This window comes from Hibiscus syriacus, unplaced genomic scaffold, assembly GCF_006381635.1.
Source record: "Hibiscus syriacus cultivar Baekdansim isolate YM2019G1 unplaced genomic scaffold, ASM638163v2 tig00117048_pilon, whole genome shotgun sequence".
Lineage (NCBI taxonomy): Eukaryota > Viridiplantae > Streptophyta > Magnoliopsida > Malvales > Malvaceae > Hibiscus > Hibiscus syriacus.
This window is the reverse complement of record NW_024063538.1, coordinates 13,840,619-13,862,422: the sequence shown is the minus strand read 5'-3', so window position 1 is coordinate 13,862,422 and position 21,804 is coordinate 13,840,619. Positions and strand designations below refer to the sequence as shown.

The 21,804-nt window shown below is 36.4% G+C and overlaps 1 pseudogene; it reads left to right on the top strand.

Annotated features, from left to right (window-relative positions):
• Positions 1 to 550: 550 nt before the first annotated feature.
• Positions 551 to 15,456, top strand: LOC120197408 (annotated as a pseudogene).
• The last annotated feature ends 6,348 nt before the right edge of the window (positions 15,457 to 21,804 follow it).

Below are 21,804 nucleotides of genomic sequence, written 5' to 3'. Positions count from 1 at the left end.
TTTAATCATCAAATTAAGTGATAAAATCATCAAGGAATTTGAAGAGACAAGCTGATTTGGACATGTAGGATGTCCACATTCATCATATGACTTCATTTAACCTTTTTTTCTCTTTCATTTGCAAGCAAAGCAAGGCAAGGCAGCTCAATAGTCACCCCTCCTTCTTGGACGAAATTAAGGCCATATTCAACTTCAAATTATCTAGATTCATCCCCAAAATGATCTAGAATATTCATTCAACTTTGAAGATAAGAAGACAAAGCATTTAAGTGCATTTTATTGCTAAATTGATGAGAATGTTATTATCTTTTGAGTCTTTCCATATACTTCTTAGAAATACTATAAATAAGCACCTTTGGGATCATTTGTAGACACTCAATTTGATTTATGAAAATACTAAATACAAATACAAAAGATTTTCAACTAGGATGAAGTTGGGAAAAAGAAAGGAAACAGGCAAGGCATTCGAGGCAGAGCTAATATATATTAGTATTACATGAAGGAAAGAAGAGAGAGCATTTTAAAAGGAAGAATAAGTTGAGAGAGAGAGATGGTTCGACGACCAGTACTGTGTGGGCAATAAGAAGAGATAAATCAACCATTTAGAGAGAGTAGTCAGTACAGCCTATCCACTGGGATACTTCCTTCGCTTGGAGGAAGGAGTATCCGTAGAATCAAGCTCAGAAGCTATATCATTTCTCCTTATGATCGTCGTTACATGTTCGGTCCATAGAAACAAATCCCGGCCCTTACTTTCTTTTTTGCTTGTTTCTCGTGTAGGTCATCGAATGTGTAATAATTGCTTCTCTTTCTTTTATCTAGGCGTGTGTATTGGGAAAACAATCTCGTGAGCTTTTGTTTTGGCCTTTTACTTGTAATATTATATTCTTTTGCTTTTTCTACGGAAAAGAATGATCAGTGATCTAAGTTTTGATGTGGCCATATCTTTAGTGGCTTTCCTTTTTCCTTCCACCTGTTCAAATTGAATCCGTGTTCCAATTGGAGTTGTTTTCTCATTACTTTGTGCCTGAGAAATTTCAAAGGAATAATTAGATTGATCCTTGCAGGGTATGGGAGACTTTCCTGGTTCTTCTGGTCATCTACACTGCTTGGGTTTCACCCTTAGAATTCGGGTTCCTCGAGAAACCAGATACACCGCTCGTTGTTACGGACAACATTGTTAATGGATTCTTTGCCCTTGATATCATTCTCACTTTCTTTGTTACATGCCTTGATAAAGCTATATATCTCCTCATCGATGACCCCAAAGAGATTGCTTGGAAGTATGGCACTTCCTGGGTTGGTTCTAGACATTATATCCACCATACCATCCGAACTTTTTGCTGTTCATTGTGCTGGATACTTCTACTATCGCATTGCAGCAAAATATCATGATCCTGGAAGAACATGGCTTTCAGATTCTATGGGAGACAATTTCCACGAACAGACCTTGTCTATTCGGTACGTGACATCGATATACTGGTCTATCACTACACTCACTACTGTTGGCTATGGGAATTTGCATCCCGTGAATACTCAGGAGATGATATTCGACACTTTCTACATGCTCTTCAACCTCGGTTTCACTGCGTATTTGATTGGAAACATGAAAAACTTGGTTGTCCATGGAACTAGCAGAACCAGAATATTCGTGAGTAAATTCTTATACTTTATCTGGTTTGCACTCGCACCAGCTTGTGTTCATATTTGATAATATTTCTTATTTTTGGACTCTCAGAGGGATACGATTCAAGCTGCTTCAAGCTTTGCTAAGAGAAACCAACTGCCATCTCGACTACAAGATCAGATGCTTGCACATTTATGTCTCAAGTACCGGACTGATTCCGAGGGGTTACAACATCAAGAGTTAACTTTTTACACATATCTTTGGAAATAAATGTGTTATAGTTCAAGAGAATTAGAAAAGAATGTGAGAATGAGGAAATAGAAAAGAAAGGATTTTAGAGAATAAGAAAAAACACTTCATTCATAATCTGAGGAATCAAATGCCTCTCAACCAATCTTATTTAGTTACAGGGTTAAAAATGTAAATTGCAAAATATGCCAGCTGGCGTTACATTCATAACAGTTATAACAAACTGATCATATCTTCCTCTTTCAGGTTACTGGGCCACCATGCATGGGCTGCTTCCATTCAACTTGGGTATGAACCTCACTGGATCCACTTCTTTCTGAACCGGTTCAACAACACACTCCACTTCAGAGGGTAAATGCATCATTTCCTCTCTTCAGTTGTATCCCTAATTCACCTTCTTCTTCTCTTCTCTCTCGCCTCAATTCCCAATTCTCCATCCTCAATCCCTAACCCTAGGCTTCCCTTCCCCAATTCACGTTCTCTTCACACCATCATTCTTATCCCGCTCATCTCCTCCAACTGTAACAATACCCAAGATGGAATCGATCCTTGTCCCCAAGGATCAAACTCTGAAACTATCCTCTGAGAACAGTACAGTCCTCCCATGAATCACTAGTTTCATCAAGGTTTCTCCATCGCACCAGCAACTGAGATACAAGTTTGTTCTGTCTATTTATTATTCTTCTGCCCATAAACCTTATATGGCTCAACGCGAATCTGACCATCATCTCCATTGTAGGAGGTTCAGTTGAAGAACTGCCTGAGTCACCCCATGTTTCTTCAAGAGACTGACATGAAAAACTGGATGCAGCCTAGAAGAATCGGGTAAGTCCAATTTATACGCAACTTCACCAATTTTCTCAAGAATTGTATAAGGACCATAATATTTTGCTGCTAATTTTAAATTCTTTCGCAGGGCCAGTGAATTTTGGCGATATGGTTGCAACTTCAGGTAAACACTATCTCCCACTGCAAATACCCTCTCTGTCCACTTTTTGTCTGATTGTTGTTTCATTCTGCTGCTTGCCTGCTCTAACTGCCACTTTACCAACAGTCTAATATTCTCTCTGGTAGTCATTAAATCACTAACAAATTGCATTGTAGTTTCTGTCTGCCAAACCATAGTAGGAGGTCTATAACCATATAAAGCTTGAAATGGTGTAAGCTTTAGGGCAGTGTGATAGGTAGTGTTATACCACCATTCTGCATGTGGCAACCATTTAGCCCACTGCTTTGGTTGAAAAAAACATAGGCCCCTTAAATATTATTCCAAACACTGATTCACCCTTTTTGTTTGACCATCAGTCTTTGGATGGTAAGCAGTGCTAAATAATGTTTTAGTCCCTAACTGCTTTATTAGTTCTCTCCAGAAGAGACTAATGAATGTTTTGTCCCTGTCAGAAATGGCCATTTTAGGCTGGCCATGAAGTTTATAGACAGTGTCCAAATATACTTTGGCTATATCAACAGCAGAATAGGGATATGACAATGCTAGGAAATGACTGTATTTTGTAAACTTGTCAACTACCACCAAAATACAGTTTTTCCTCAAAGATATAGGTAAACCCTCTATAAAATCCATAGTTTTGACCTCCCAAGCTTGTTGAGGAATAGGAATTGGTTATAAGAGTCCTGGCTTAGCAATATGCTCAACCTTTGTTTGTTGACACACTGAACAAGCCCTGATATGAGCTATTACCATAGCTTTCAACCTAGGCCAGTAAAAATAAGCCTTAATCCTCTGATAAGTGGCATGTATACCAGAATGACCATCATGGGGTGAATCATGTAATATTTGAATAATATGTAACCTTAGAGTTCCAGTAGCCCCAATATAAACTCTATTTTTGAAATCTGAGGATGCCCTTAGAATACTTCCACCTAGGATCCACACTAGGATTAACTGTTAAAATAGATATCCACTCAACAACCAATTTATCTTCTCTATAAGTTTCTTCCACCTCTTGCACCCAACTAGGAATGATCAAAGTAGTACTCATAGATAAGCATTGACCCTGATCTTCCCACTGTCTAGAAAAGGCATCAGCAACTACATTTGATTTTCCCTTCCTGTACTGAATAGTGTAATCCAATCCCAGCAGTTTAGTCAGGCCCTTCTTTTGAATAGCAGTAGTTAGTTTCTGCTCCAATAAATACTTAAGAGGTTAATGGTATGTTTTGATAAAAAAAGGACTACCTTCTAAATAATGTCTCCATTTAGAAGCTCCCAATAAGATAGTAAGGTACTCCCTTTCATATATAGAAAGAGCAGCATGTTTAGGACTAAGTGCCTTGCTAAGGTAAGCAATATGTCTCCCATCCTGAGATAATACAGCCCCTATTCCCCCTAAACTTGCATCTGTCTCCAAATAAAAACATTTACTAAAGTCTGGTAATGCTAAAACAGGGGCCTCGCACATAGCATACTTTAATTTCTCAAAAGCCAATAAAGCCTCCTTAGTCCACTTAAAGTTGTCCTTCTTGAGCAATTGTGTCAAGGGTTTACTAATTGTATCATAACCCTTAATAAATTATTTGTAATAGCCTGTTAATCCCAAAAATCCACGCAATGATTTTAGAGATTTTGGCACAGGCCAATCCTTTATAGCTGCAACTTTAGAAGGGTCAATAGATACTCCAGAAGTTGATATAATATGGCCCAAGTATTCCACTTGAGTCTGTCTAAAGAAGCATTTGGACCTCTTGGCAAACAATTGATTAGTTTTCAAAATATCCAAAATTAATTGAAGATGAACAACATGATCTGCCATAGAGGTACTATAAACTAGGATATCATCAAAAAAAACCAAGACAAATTTTCTAAGAAATGAACTAAATAATTCATTCATTAGAGCTTGGAACGTAGCAGGGGCATTAGTAAGCCCAAAGGGCATTACCTTAAATTCATAGTGTCCTTGATGAGTTCTGAATAATGTCTTGTAAATATCTTCAGGTTTAATTTTGATTTGCCAATAACCAGACCTCAAATCAATTTTAGAAAAATATAATGCTCCATGTAACTCATCTAGTAAATCCTTCACCACAGGAATTGGGAATTTATCTTTCACTGTCATGATGTTTAACTTCTTGTAGTCTACACAAAACCTCCAAGTACCATCCTTATTTTTTATTAGAAGACATGGAGAAGCAAATGGACTTTTTCTTGGCTGAATAATAGAGGATGAGAGCATATTAGCAATCTGTCTTTCCACTTCCACTTTTTGATTATGTGGAAATCTATAAGGTCTTAAATTGATAGGAGCCGCTTTAGATTTAAGGGTAATAGCATGATCATGATTCCTTGTTGGTGGCAAACCTGTAGGCTCAGTAAAAACACAAATGATATTGGTCCAATAGAGATTGAATAGTTGTAGGAACAGACTTGGACCCCTCCATCATAGTAAATAGGACTACATGTCCCAAAATAGGTGAGTCAGAAACTGTCATCTTCAATAGAGTAGCTCCTGAAATATGCTGCAGAGAATGAGATTGTTGCTGACCTTGTATAATAATTTGCTCCCCTTTATGCATAAAACTTAATGTCATATTATTGAAGTCCATTAAAATTGGACTGAACAGTTTCATCCAATCCACACCTAATACCATATCACTGCCCCCCAACTGAAGTAGTCTAAAATCATGCATAAAAGAGTGCCCTTGCATCTTCCATTCCACCTCATTACACCTTGCTGAACTGTAAAGTTGTTGTCCATTAGCTACTGTAATAGCCAAAGGATAGGGAGTATTAACCTATTTACCAGCATCAGCCCACTGAGGTGTTAAAAACTGTGGGTACTACCACTGTCAATCAATATACTCAGTGGTCTTCCTTGAATTGTTCCTTGTATCCTCAATGTATTATGACCAATACATCCATTAATAGCATTCATTGATATTTCTAGGCTCTCTTCTTCTTGCATACTTGTTTGCACAGATTCTGCTGGTGAGCTTTCTGAGGGTAAAATAGTGTCATCCTCCATCATCATGTTCAATTGCTTCACTTTACATTTATGACCTGGAACAAATTTATCTCCACATGTAAAGCATAAATTGTTTTGTCTTCTGAAATCTATTAAATTCTGCTTTGGTGATGGATTAGCTGAATTTTTCTGTTGCACTGGTAGTTGATTAGGCTTGGGAGTAAATATAGGATTTGGATAGGATGAACTTCTGAAGGCTGATCTCAATCTTTTGCTTTCAAACTCTATAGACAGCTCATACAACTTAGCTTGCCTACATGCCTCAGAAAGTGACTTAGGTATCAAGGCCTTGACTCTATTTTTAATATCCTCCCTTAATCCACTAATAAACAGAGAAACAAAAAAATTCTTCCCCTAGTATAGGGTTTTGAAGTAACATATGTGGTTGTAATTCCTCAAATTTGTCCTGATATTCCTCCACAGTCCCCCTTTGCACTAAGTTTATAAACTCCTCTACTATACCAGTAAAAAATCTATCACTGAACCTATGACATAGGTCTGCCTCAAACTCATGCCAAGTAACATGATGTTTTTGCATAATGTAACAATCAAACTAAATTTCAGCCTTACCTGCTAAATGCATTGTGGCCACCTCAACTCTTTGTTCATCAGCAATATTACAAAGAGAAAACTACTTCAGACACTTTTGTAGCCATCCCCTTGGATAAATTCCTTCAAAAATTGACAGCTCAATTTTTTGTCTATGCCACATTACCCCTGACATATTAGAAGATCCCCCAGTACCTCTTTTATCCCCTTCTACTGCCACTAAATAATTTCTAACAACACTATTCTCTCCCATTAGATTATCATTTTTAAAGCTATGAAAATCAGTTGGTTTAGACTTAAGAATTCCAGGTTCATCGGGTTTATAAGTAAACCTAGTCTTATCATTTACCACTGTCACCTTCACAGGTTGTTTGCCACTCATATTAGATGAATTAAGGGTCTGTACCTGGTTATCAGCTGATTTTGGTCCTCCTTCCTACCAGTCAGAATCTTCAAGATCTCTTCCACATATCCTTGGTTTGCAGTCAGCCTAGACTCCATTGTAGTGATCCTGTTTTCTTGAATCTCCCACCATTTAGGTGGACTAGTCTCATCTTATCCTTTTTTCACCATAGCTACTAAGTCATCCATTTATTTTTGCAATCCAGATAAATCTGTTTCCATACTCTGATTCTTCTTTGTCATGCCCACTGAATTTTTTGTTGCCAGAACCGAGGCTCTCGATACCAAATTGTTATAGTTCAAGAGAATTAGAAAAGAATGTGAGAACGAGGAAATAGAAAAGAAAGGATTTTAGAGAATAAGAAAAAACACTTCATTCATAATCTGAGGAATCAAATGCCTCTCAACTAATCTTATTTAGTTACAGGGCAAAAAACGTATATTGAAAAATATGCCAGCTAGCATTACATTCATAACAGTTATAACAAACTGATCATATCTTCCTTTTTCAGGCCACTGGGCCACCATACATGGGCTGCTTCCATTCAAATTGGGTAAGAACCTCACTGGATCTACTTCCTTCTGAACTGGTTCAACAACACGCTCCACTTCATAGGGTAAATGCATCTTTTTCTCTTCTTCAGTTGTAATCCCTAATTCCCTTCTTTCTCTCACCTCAATTCCCAATTCTCCATCCTCAATCCCTAACCCTAGGCTTCTTCCTTCCCCAATTTCTTCATTCTCTTCACAACCATCGTTCTCATCTTGCTCATCTCCTCCAATTGTAACAAAATGTTGAAGGTCTCAAAAATGAAAGTTGAGTATTTTCCTCCAAGAGAAGATGTCTTCCTACAGAATGAAGCACCTACAGATTTCTACATCCTTGTAACTGTCGTTGTGGTAAGAATATAGAACACTCTTTCTCTTCTTGTCTGAAATTTTGGTATCTGGTTTCATTTTAAACTTTCTCTTAAAAATGGTCATTGATGTTTTGCTTTGCTTCTCAGAAACTATTGGTTCGAAAAATTGGTGTAGATCATGTAAGTTGTATCAGTCAAACACTAGTTTTATCAAATCCAGTAACCATGAATCAGCTCTAACCGAGTTAACACCATCCGTTTTTTAGGTTGTTGGAGAGGCTAAAGTAGGTGATCTTTGTGGTGAGATTGGAGTACTTTGTTATAGGCCGCAGCTCTTCACAGTTCGTACGGAACGATTATGCCAAGTACTACGACTAAATCGTACTACATTCCTTAACATTGATCAGGCCAATGTCGGAGATGGGACCATAATCATGAATAATCTCCTCCAGGTATGCATGTTGTGCTTCAAAAATATGGTCCTTTTTCTAATGTAATCCAATCCTTTTAATCATGGAATTCTTTTAGGAGCAGCATTTGAAAGGCATGGATGATCCAATTTTGGAAGAGGTTTTAACGGAGACGCTGAACATGCTCACTCACGGACAAATGGATCTGCCTCTCAATCTTTGCTCTGCCGCACTCGGGGGAGATGACTTGTTGTTGCATCAGCTATTAAAAAAGGGTCACAATGCCAATGAGTCTGACAACAATGGACGAACACCTCAGGTTTGTGAAATTCAGCTTTTGGTTTTGTTAAGACCCCAAAGTTCAAAGGACTGTGCTGCTAATCTTTTAAGTACTTTTTTGTGATTGTTTTCGATAAAATCATCATATAGCTGCGTCCAAAGGATGCGAAAACTGTGTTTTTCTCTTACTAGATTACAGTGCCGATCCTAATTGTAAAGGTATTAATCCTACCAATTTTTCTTAAAGAAGTTGATCTTAACTTTGTTTACCTGGAGCCAATTCTTATAGTTTCTTGTTTTTTTCTCATTACTATGTTTTGTAGACTCAGAAGAAAGTGTACCTCTATGGGAGGTGATAGGGAAGTGGTGGCGGATTGATGAACGTTGCTCTTGTTGAAGAAACAAACCTAGAAAGCTCTAGACTCGATGAAGAACAAAGGTGATGAATATTGGAAGGTGGCGGCAGTCGCTAGGATTGTTTATGGTTTCTTTTATGTGCTGGAATCAAGACAACACGATTAGAATAAAATAAACAAAAGATAAATAAATGAAAGATGAAATAAGATAATAAAGAAATCAAAAGATCTCCCTTATGAAGGTGAACGGTAAAGATGATTGATGGTACGGATGGATTTGTGGAAAAATAGATGGATAAGTGTCCTATCGAGCCCTCCTAGTCGTAATGAAAAGGTAAACACGATAAATGGCTCTAACCAACCCTCCTAGTCACGATGAAAAGGCAAATTGGAGTGTGAAGATTAATCTCCCTCACAAGAACTTGAAAGAACTCTAGGAGAAGAAGCTTCGAAGGCACAAGGCAATCAACACTTGCAAAAATGAACTCTCGTTGTATTATTAATCAAAGAAATCTTATTTACAAAGTATAATGAAGCCTCCTTTATATAGGGGCTGAGTTCTAAAGGTCCTAAATAACTAATGAATAAAATAATAATAAACTAAACATGTCTTAACTCTAATTCCTAATAAAATAATAATAACTAAAGATAATATTTTAACCCAACCTTAATTCCCAATAAAATAATAAATCTAATCCTAAAAGATAATGCATCATCATATATTAAGTTATATTACAAATAATCAATAAAAATATTGAAAATTCGTAATATTTACAAAATCCCGTATTAATCCCGTATAGGATTTTCTGCATGCACCGTCTTCAGTAAAATGGCCATATCTTGAGTTCCCGATATCGGATTGATATGATTCAAGAACCGTTGGAAAGATAAGAGACAGACGGTTGTATCTATAGAAGATATTTTGACCAAATAAGATCAGTATCCCATTCAAAAAGTCGTCTCAAGTCTGCCACTATTCTGATCTTCTTTTCCAAAGCTTGGACGAGTGGATCATTTGGAAGAGTTATTACTTCTTCCTTTGATGTGAGCCATGTGATGCATGTATCATCCTCCCTTTCTTCAAAAAGATTCGACCTCAAATCTGAAACGTTAAAGGGAGCAAAATTAGAATAGTTTAATAATTCATTCACATTATGCTTACCGAATAGATATGCTTTGAATCTTCGAGACTTTGTTCTTCTAATAGGTTCGAGTAGAAACATTAGTCCAAAGAAGCATGTATTATGGACTCTGGTGCATGTATCATTCCCCCACTCCTCAAAAGGATTCGTCCTCGAATCTGAAAATCCAAAAGAAAGAGAATTAGATGTGTTGAAATAAAAACTTGTGAAACATTTACCAGGATCAATGTGATGTGTCTTTATGCGTTTTAGTCGAGGTTTATTCTTTGTAGGAACTGATTTCTTGTAGTCTTGAAATCCTCTTTTGCATACAAGTCTTGTAATCTGATGTTTTGGTTGAATTTCAACATGGCGCCGGTCACTGTTGGCTTTCTGTATGATTATTTCAGATAATTTCTCCATGGTTTTATTCATGTGTGGCGAGAATGAGTGTTTAAAAACCATGTCAACTGGTTTGTTAACGTAATCCCTTAAGTCTCCTAAGTGTGGTTCATGAATTAATGATTCCTAGGAGGAGATTTATGGACTGTATAACCTGTTTAGTTGGCAAGGAAACTCATATACAAGATAAAGCTCATTAAAAGCACTTTTAAATGTATGGGTAGAAATATCAGAAATATCCGAGTTATCGTGATATACATCTTTGATATGTTCAAATCTCAGAATAGTAGTATGAGTTTGATAGGTAAGAGTATACCTTCGTGGTAGTGTATCGTCTACTGTGTTTTGCTTACCTCGGTATGTTACGCACTTAAAGGAGTTGTGTTTAGTATGGATGACAACTTCACGAGCCTTACCTTGTAAGAATGAGAAGAAGTACGTTACAATGTCATTAAAATGAGTAATAAAATATTTACCTTTGGAATCTCGTAAATCGTGACTCTTCATTGGTATGGCATAGTGATTAGGGCTTTTAGGTGGTAACCCGTCAGGAGGGTCACCTAGTACTATTCGACAACTCTTGGCGATGGAAGATGGTGTGGGCCAGTCTCGTATTGCTTTTACTTTCTCATCATTTACATGGATTCCCTGTGCACGAACTATAAATCATGTGGAGTTGTTCAAGTCATGTTTCATCATTAAGATGACGTTACGACTAAGGCTTTCATGGATGTAGCCTTTTTGTAACAAATCTAACTCTTTGGTTTCTTCGAGATTGTATGTTTGACGAGGTATGATGGAACCTTGAATTAGATTGGTTTGGTGTTGTTTTCCTTTTTCCAGTGGTAATCTGTCAGGTGGATCACCTAATTCTTCTCGAAAAGCCTGTAACAAATATGAAAACACACTAGGCAAATCCTTGTTAATGTTAGAAATCGAAACAATTGATTCTCTAAAGCGAACAAGGATGGAAGGCTGTTTGTAAAGAATATTCTCTCTCAATTCTTTTGTGCTCACACATAGATTTTGAGCCACTCTTTTCTTCTCACAATTAGGCTCACTCACCTCTCATGGGTCATTATTCTTTTGGCTTTTGTGATTAGTGACCTCTTTTTCTTTTGCCTCTTTCTCAGCTTTTTCTTTTTTTGCTTTCCCTACCTCCTCACAAATTATCATTTGATCTTTAGGGACTGGAAGTGTGTCATTCTTTGCTGGTCGTTCTTTCTCCTTGTTAGGTTTGTCATCTCTTGGCTTTATCAGAGAAGATGGAGTAGAAGATGAGGAAGGATTTGAAGGATTACCTTGGTAAGAGGATGAAGTACCTTGGTAATGTTCACTGATTCGAGATCTCCTTTGGATTTTTGCTTCGATTGTCATTGCTTTCTTTAGTGTATCTTCAAGGTTTTCGTACCCTTGTAGATCATGAAGATCAGTGATGTTTGAGTTTAAGCCAACGACGAATCTTGACATGGTGACTTCTTCTTTTTCGGTTATGTTAGCCCTATTGAGTAAGGACTGCATCTCCTTGTAGTAATCTTCAACTGAACTTCTACCTTGTCGAAGTCGGTGTAGTCGTTGTTTAACTTCTCGTGTATAATGTGTCGGTAGGAATCGGTTCCTCATGGTTTGTTTGAGGTCGGTCCAAGAAGTGATTGTTGGAATTTGGAAGTTCTGGATCTTTTTCCTTGTTTGCATCCACCAAGTTCGAGCATATCCTTCAAATTGTATGGTGATGAGGTGAACTTGTTTAGCTTGGGGGCAGTCATGGTATGCGAACATGAGATCAAATTTTCTTTCCCATTCGATGTACCTGTCTGGATCGTTGTCTCCTTTGAAAGACGGGATCGTGAACTTTGGTTTTGTAAAGAGTTTGGGTGCTTGGAAACGTGGTTGTTCTTTCTCGAGTACCAAAAGTTCAGCATTGTTTGGTCTTGGATTCTGGTTTGGTAGATCTAGTTGTGGTTCTTGTCGTTCTCTCACGATTTCATCAAATCTTTCAACTTGAGTCGTGAGTCGGGCAAGTGTGGCTAAGATAGCCGTAAGTGTCTTGTTGTTAGTGTCGCCCATTCTGAAATCATAACACTCAAAAGAAAATTTTAAAGTAAAATAAAAATAAAAGAAAGAAAAATCAACAAAGCAAGAAACCTCACAAGTCACTCCAAGAAAGTAACACAATGAGAGGCAAGTAAGCCGATCTTGTACTCTTTAAAATTCACTTTACCAAGTAGTCTTCCACAGTTCGTATCGGAGTTTGATTACTAGCAAAGGCGATAAGAAAAACCTAAAAGCTCTAAGAGGCCAAACAAAGGTTAGACTCCAAGAGAACGAGAATGCAAAGAAGGAAGAAGTATGCAAACTCTTTAGTCCTACTAACACAAAGAATATAATGTGTTAGATAATGTAAAAGAACAATAACAAGGAAAAAACAAAAGAACCTAAAGCACTAAGAGTCAAAGAAAAAGGGACCAAACCAGAAAACCTAGAAAACGCTGGATCAACTTGAGCAACATTTTTGAAGGGGTTACCGATGTCCAAAAATTCTGGAAAAATTCTTGAATGTCTTTCGATGCGTCAAGCAACCACCTGTAAAATTTCAGAACCAAATACTATCAGTATTATCCAGTAGACTCTGTTGAACGGTGAGTCCTCAAACAATCTGTTTTTCTTGATTGCTTTTTTCGAAGTTGTTCTTGATCTCCAAAAATTCTGATTTTTTGTGTGAATTATCTCCAATATATGACGTTTCAATCTGGAAATTTTCACCACAAAATTTCTCCTGTATAATTTTCAAGAAATTCGACAATATTCTAGACCGAATCTGCCGATAAAACTTGAATGATGTATTTGAAGGCTCTAATGAACTATGATTGAAGTGAAATTTGGAATGGAAATTAAAATTAAGATGGATATGATATCTGCAGAAAATCAGCCCTAAATACCTTCGTTTGCATTTTTTTTGAAATTTTGGCTTTTTTTGCTTTTTTTTTGTGCCTTTTTTTACCTTTTTTTTTGCCTTTTTTTGTTTTTTTTTTTTAAAATAACAAACTAACAAGAAGGATTTGAATATAAATTAAAATTAAATAAAAAGAACCTAAAACGATGAATCTTCTCTGAACTAGCTCCGTTGGGGTACCTTGACGGTTTTGTGTGCAAGAACAAGCAAAATTGTTTGCTTCTTTCCAAGAATTGGCCCAACTCTGATACCAATTGATAGGGAAGTGGTGGTGGATTGATGAACGTTGCTCTTGTTGAAGAAACAAACCTAGAAAGCTCTAGACTCGATGAAGAACAAAGGTGATGAATATTGGAAGGTGGCGGCAGTCGCTAAGATTGTTTATGGTTTCTTTTATGTGCTGGAATCAAGACAACACGATTAGAATAAAATAAACAAAAGATAAATAAATGAAAGATGAAATAAGATAATAAAGAAATCAAAAGATCTCCCTTATGAAGGTGAACGGTAAAGATAATTGATGGTACGAATGGATTTGTGGAAAAATAGATGGATAAGTGTCCTATCGAGCCCTCCTAGTCGCAATGAAAAGGCAAACACGATAAATGGCTCTAACCAACCCTCCTAGTCACGATGAAAAGGCAAATTGGAGTGTGAAGATTAATCTCCCTCACAAGAACTTGAAAGAACTCCAGGAGAAGAAGCTTCGAAGGCACAAGGCAATCAGCACTTGCAAAAATGAACTCTCGTTGTATTATTAATCAAAGAAATCTTATTTACAAAGTAGAATGAAGCCTCCTTTATATAGGGGCTGAGTTCTAAAGGTCCTAAATAACTAATGAATAAAATAATAATAAACTAAACATGTCTTAACACTAATTCCTAATAAAATAATAATAACTAAAGATAATATTTTAACCCAACCTTAATTCCTAATAAAATAATAAATATAATCCTAAAAGATAATGCATCATCATATATTAAGTTATATTACAAATAATCAATAAAAATATTGAAAATTCGTAATATTTACAAAATCCCGTATTAATCCCGTATAGGATTTTCTGCATGCACCGTCTTCAGTAAAATGGCCATATCTTGAGTTCCCGATATCGGATTGATACGATTCAAGAACCGTTGGAAAGATAAGAGACAGACGGTTGTATCTCTAGAAGATATGTTGACCAAATAAGATCAGGATCCCATTCAAAAAGTCGTCTCAACTCTGCCACTGTTCTGATCTTCTTTTCCAAAGCTTGGACGAGTGGATCATTTGGAAGAGTTATTACTTCTTCCTTTGATGTGAGCCTTGTGATGCATGTATCAGGAGGCAATGGTAGTTGGCCATGACAAATTAGCCAATTTGCTAAAGGAAAATGGGGCAAACATCAATGTCGGAGATGTCGGTAAGTTTTCATGCACCGCAGCCGAGCAGAACAACTTGAACTTATTCAAAGAAATCATCTGTTACGGCGGAGATGTCACACTTCCTAGTTCCAAGGGTTACACAGCTCTTCATGTTGCAGTATGCGAAGGCAACATTGAAATAGTGAAGTTCCTATTGGAACAAGGTGCCAATATCGATAAACCCGATTTCCAAGGCTGGACACCAAAGGACCTAGTTGAGCAGCAAGGGCATGAAGAAATACAGAATATATTCGAATCAACGAATAAAAAGAAGAAAACACTGCCTATCAAATCGATTCTAGAGAAGAAGGAGACAAGCTTCCTTGGAAGGTTTACGAGTAAGCCAATCATCAGTACCGTAACAACCGCTGATGGTACAGATGGATCATCTAGAGGTCGATCCCATCCGAGGCGTACGACTAGTAGTTTCCACAACTCTCTGTTCAGAATAATATCAGCTAAACAAAATGTGGAGAAAGATTTAGTATTGTCAGTTCATCAACCAAAGGGTGTGAAGGATGGTAGTGCAGTTAACTCAGCTAGAGTGGTGGTTAGTTGCCCTGAAAAGGGAGAGACCATTGGGAAGCTTGTTTTGCTTCCAGGGAACTTTGAGGAATTGCTTGAGATTGGTGCTAAGAAATTTGGGATATTTGGTGGTAAAGTGATGAACAAAGGAGGACGTGAAATTGATGATATGGAGGTGATTAGAGATTGTGACCATCTGGTTTTTGTGAGTTATGGTCAATTGCAACAAGAGATTAACTCCCGAAGAACTCAATCTCAATGCAGTGGGTTTTCTTAGAGCTTAGGCTAATGCATGTGTAGGTGCACTTTTTATAGACACCATAAGTTTTGCGGACCAACCTCGAATGTGTAAAGTCTAAACAGAGATCAATCCTATCGAGTTAAGTAAGATAAGGAAAAACAGTTTTTTATCATTTTTTGATTCAATACATAAACTACACATAATTCTCAACCCCTCTAAATGTACCCAAGGAGAAATGAAATTCTGAAAAATTTGCAAGTACTTCAATAAAATTAATCTCTCCTGATTTGAGTTGCAACTTGATATACGAATTTAGTTCAAAATTGACCCGGTCTATAACTTTTGGTCCACTCCCTTTCCAAGATGAATTGAAGGAAGATGGTGTACAGATGTTTACTGCTAGAGAATTCTGTCAAATACTTTACCATTCTTTTGAAAAATTTGCAAGTACTGCTCCAAATTACAAGTACAACAACAGCTATAAGAACCAGATCCATGACAAATTAGGCCCTTTCGTGCTCCGAAATGAGATGAAGGCTACTAATGGTTCGAGTTTTGAAGACATAAAGCTCATTTTCCAACATGACAAATGCGAGCAAGATACTAATAGACCCGGCATTGCAAAGGTTTCTGCAGTGCTTAGAGCATTTACCAAAGGAAGCTTTCAACATTTTGAAAGATTAAGAACCGGTCTTTCAGGGTCGACTTTAGCCATTGAGGATATACGGAATTCTTCTTTTGGACTGCTTTTCATGGTTGGATGTCAAGGAACGGTCGAACCAGGGTTCGAAGGATGTTACTATTATTAGGACCGTCGGTGCATCCCACGGCGTAGCGGAAACAAAAACGCGACGGTCTCACCAGCGATCCAAGTACATAAAACCGAAATCAGGAGGAAAGGATGCGAATATTTACAATGGTTTCTTTGAAAAATAGCAAAGACAGCAGCAACCAGTGGTGATCACGAACGGTTCGAATTGTAAACCTCCACGAAAACACGTCTCGGCCTCTACTTAGTTTACCCGATTGAGAGCAAAATTTTCCTTTCCCAAATCGTTTTTGAGAAAAACCGCTGAAGTAAACGGCTGCTAGACCTTACCTCATTTAAATATATAAGTTGTCCTAACATATTAGGGATTTTAAGTTATTTCGAATTAAAAAAACATATTTAATTAATTTAAATTAAATATACATTAAAGACTTATAATCTGAATTAAAATCTTTAATGTTTATTTAAAATCTTATTTAATTATTCTAAAATAAATATCAATTAAAAGAGTCGTAATCAAAATAACATTCTTTTAATGTTTACTTATTATATTTGGGATAATTAAAATCATTTGTATATCAAATATACATATATTAACTCTAGATATATTTTAGTAACATACAACAAATTGTACATCTTTGCTCATTTCAATCCTAGGGTGTGACCCTGTAGGTTCTTGTAACATTAGTAGTAATTATTAGAACAATTCTAATATTACATAAAATGAGTTACATCTAGCAATATATCATTATCACCTAAGTTACAAGAAATTATGATTTGACATATCATCTTCGTGATTAACTATTTTATGTATTACATCCTTTTGCCCTTTATATCTAGAATAGACACAAGTCTTAGAATATTCACACTTGTATAACCCATCTATTGTTTCTTGATATTTATAGTAGACTTTAATTAACAAATAATTTATGATATCTCATATCAACTTATTCGAGCATGGCCATGCGTTTCTAATCTCACTCAATCAAGTGGCTTGTGATATATTTATGTTGGGATTTTCGGAAGCTCGATTCGACAACCGGAACGGTTTGTAAAGAGGGGTCAGAATGGTTTTTGAGTTTAGGGAGTAAGGAGGTTGAAAGAAGAAAATTGCACAGCGATTTAGAGTGGTTCGACTTTCTAAACCAAAGTCTACGTCCACTACCTTAGCTCCTCACCAAGGATTTTCCAACAAATTCACTAATTTGTTCTTTCTTTTGAGGACAAAGAGATAACCTTACAACTCCTTAGTTTTTTTGGGCTAAACTAGAACCTTTCCCCTTTACAAAAGGATAAAATAAGTAAACAAGAAAACCTCTCTAAGGTAGGTGTTTACAAGATTGAGCTCACAAGAACAAAATATTTACAAGAGAAAGATGAAATAAGATTGAAAAACTCTTCTCTTGTGTTTGATTGCTTGGATAGTTGTTATCTCTATTCTTCAAGTGTCCTTAGCTTGTATTTATAGCTTGGAATGTGTTTGATGTTTTATATAGCCGTTGGGGATGTTTTGGATCCGTTTGGGGATGATTTTTCTACTCAAAAAGGCTGCCCATAACATGGTGCATCGGTGCACTGTCATGGTGCATCGATACCCCTTCATTAAATTCAAATAAACTAGCCGTTACTAGCCGTTGCAGCTTTCGTGCATGGATGCACAGCATGATGCATCGATGCACAGCCTTGATGCATCGATGCACTAATTGCATTCGGTGTTTGAGTGCATGGATGCACTGTATGGTGCATCGATGCACTAGTGCAGGTGCATGGATGCACTGCAGGGATGCATGGATGCACTGCAGGGGTGCATGGATTCACTTTGACACCCTTTAGCATTTTGGCTCAAATCCGAATTTAATGGGCTTTGAATTATTTTTGAAACCTTTTAAAACTTTGAATAAATTCAATGAAGTCCAAAAACATTTTGTAAATTCAATTCAAGTCCAAAAACCATTTTTCCTTAAATTGTTATATCAAAACATAGTTCAAAAATTTCCTATTATATAGTAAGGACAAATCCTATCTTAATCATACACACCCACTACACATATTGAGATATATTCAATAACAGTATTTATAGAGCAACTAGTTACGGAGCTTGTTTAACTGCATCAAAACATACAACAATATATGTTACGATAGTATTGATCTCAAGTCTAAGGATCATACATATAGTCATCACCATGAGCAATATTATGATTGTCACATAATAATTCAAGACATATGCTTATGGTAGGTCAATCCAATACATTGTTCTCTGGCAATATAATCTTGTATCAATTCTGACATCTCTATGTCAATGACAACTCGTTGTCATCAATCAATAACATGTTAGTCTTAAGCGTATTATTACTGTCCATGTGCATAATAATACTTGACTAGAGATCTTTTAATAATAACAATTATTTTATTATATGGACTTTATTATCTTCCAATTTATGTTAAACACATATATATAACTGGAAAAAAAATAATGGCAATGCCTATATTCAATAAAATCGATAAATAAATGTATTATTACAATCATCATATGATTGGTCTTTGGTCGTACTCTAACAACTATGTGATTGCAATGTACTCTCCACGTTCATTTTCCATTAAGCAGAGAAGCTCCCTGTTTGGAGCGATATCCAACGTGAAAAAGGATATAGCTTTGGACAATCCCCTATATTTTGGTGCAATGAAAGGCATTGGCCTCAGAGATATCACGAAATGTTTACCTTACAATTATTCCAAGATCAATTTGGTCAATGCGTTTGAGAGTAGAACTCCACCGTATCAAATTCTAAACATTGTCAAGCTGTGGCTCTTCCAATATCCGGCTCTGAAAGATGCAGAAGAACCGCTTGCTCAGTTGAGCCACTTGACCAATAATCTTGCTTTAGATGGCTATGTAGTCCCAGATGATCATCCAATTGCTAGGCCAAAATCTCGAGTCCTCATTCAGCTTGAGTTGCTTACTTTAGGTCCATTATCTGGATGGTTTAACCCAATTTGTGAAAGGGAAATCTCAGAAAGAAACCTGTCATTACAAAAGATCTCACAAGCTGCCGGTTCTTGAATGTGTCGATGCATCTCTCATTCAAAACTGAGAAAGAATACAAGAAAACAACTTACAAAAATGTCTCAGAATTGTCCCTGGAAGGTCTATATGATCCTATTTTAGGTGAGATGCATTTGATTGCATGTATGAAGGCTTTGGTTGCGAGTATTGGCTTAGAACGAGGACAAGATTGTCTTATATCAGTTAAAATTCAGTACACGCCCAGAAACTTACAACGGTGGCAAAAACCAATTGCCAAGATCACCATCAGCAGCCAACGGAAAGAAGATGATCCCCTGTACTTTAGCTTGATTATCATTCATGCTTGTTTGAATAATTATCCAGATTATTTTGAAGCAATTGCTGGTCGAGCATTCTTGGAGGCGGTTGCAGGCATTGTACTGCTCACAGTGTCGATTGCTTTCATACGGAACCAGTTCTCATACAAGAAGGTAAATGAAGATATTGTTCCTTACATTTCTACTACCATGCTTTCTTTTCAGTTCCTTGGATATAGCCTTCCACTGATATGTGGAACCAAAGTCGTATTGAAAACGATGGAACCCGAAGCTTACAACACGGTGCCTCGCCAACATCATGCGTACGGAATGTTGAAACTTCTTAAAATTTCGAGAAGGCTCTTTTGTTAGCTGTCATACTACTTACTGCAAGACTTTTCCATATGGTAAGGGACTCTAGAAGCAAGACCATCTCTCAGAGGTCCTCTACACAAAGATGCGGCTCAAGAGAGAAAATGATTATGCTGATTACCATGGCTATATACGTTTTCGGATTTCTGATTTGGTGTGTTGCTGGGTATAATCCTGATGTACAAGTACAACAGCTAAATCCCGAAAAGGATAGACATGGACCCAGATGTGGCAAACTCAGATGGGTGTAATGACGGATTTTGTTTACTTTGTTCAAGAATACTTTCTGCTTCCTCAGATTATTAGCAATGGATTGATGGCAATGCCTGGTAAATCCTTGAAGCAAGCCTATTACCTCGGATTGACATCAGTAAGGTTGGTTATGATCTTCTTTGACCATGTAATGGATCCTATTACACGTGCCAAAGTGGACGTTTTTTATGTTGACTCGAGTTCGAACTCGACACATCTAACGCTCACCATAGTTCTTGGTCCTTTAACCATGATTATGTGTGCAATTAGAGTGTACATCCAGCAGAACTGGAAACACCAGAAGCATAGCTAGTCTCCGAATAGTTTACAAGCATTGTAATATTATGTAATGTGGTCTTGTCCTCTAAATTCATATTAGAATCAGTACCTGCAAAACACACGTGTTTTTACTTTTCGGGTTCAATTGGATAATATGATTAACCTTGTCCAAGCTTGTAATGAACTATATTCAGGAGTGGTCCCATATGCTTAGGTATGATAGGCCATTAACCTTTTCTCTTTTCTTTAGTTAAATTTAGGCACGTAAACGAACTCAACCTTCAGCGAACTGTTCGACAGAAAGTTCGTTTATGTTTGTTTACTTATTAAACGAACGAACATGAACAAGATTTTATGTTCGTTTAATTAAATAAACAAACACGGACAGAGGGCTCATTTGTTTATTTACTTTCGTGAACGTTCAATAATATGTTTGTTCGTTTATGTTCGTTTATATTTGTTCGTTTATGTTCGTTTATTTTCGTTCGTTTATGTTCATTTAAGTTTAGCTCGATCTCTCTAGACTCATTTAAAATATTAAGGCCCAATACATTTTAATATGATACCCATTAATATTTTAAAAATCAATTAATTTTAAATACAAATAAAAAAACCCAAAACAATTAAATACATATTAACTATGAAGTTGCAACTTATACTAATGAATTTTATGTGATTATTGTAGTTGTGGTTTATGTTCATTTATGTTTGTTTTGTTTATTTATGTTTGTTTACGTTCGTTTATTGTGTTCGTTAATGTTCATTTACTTCTATTTGTTTATGTTCCTTTATGTTCGTTCATTTGTGTTCGTTTATCATTTAAATGAACGAACACAAACAAGCTATATTCTTTAACGAACGAACACGAAAACAATAAATTTTTAGTTCGTTTATGTTCGTGTTCGTTCATTTGTTCGGTTAAAGTTAAACGAACGAATATAAACATAGCATCATTTGCGTTTGTTCGGTTCGTTTACATGCCTAATTAAATTTGATGTGAATTTGTAGAAATGATTATTAAGTCACTAATTTTTTCATAAAGCAATTGCAAGCATTGTACTGATTCCTTTTTAAAAATTAATTTATTGTAAAATATTATAAAATGTTGTATATTGCCAACTAATAAAATAATGTCATGATTAACTGTGAAACGAGTAGCATGTGAAAATCAAATCATGTAACATATGTAAAAGCAATTGCAATGTTATATATCATTATATGAAAATAAACCCAAGAAAACGAGATAAAAAATAATTCCTCAAAAAAAATGTAGGAGACAATCCTTGCTCCCCACCCACAAATCAAATGCACAGATAGTATTTTTCTTTGTTTATGGGCATTATGCGGTAGATCTAGGTGTTATTTTCCTTGTCTAGTCACATTTTCAATCATTCGAATCACATCTTCCATGGAGGGTCTTTGATCAAGTAGAGTCTGTAGATACTTTTTT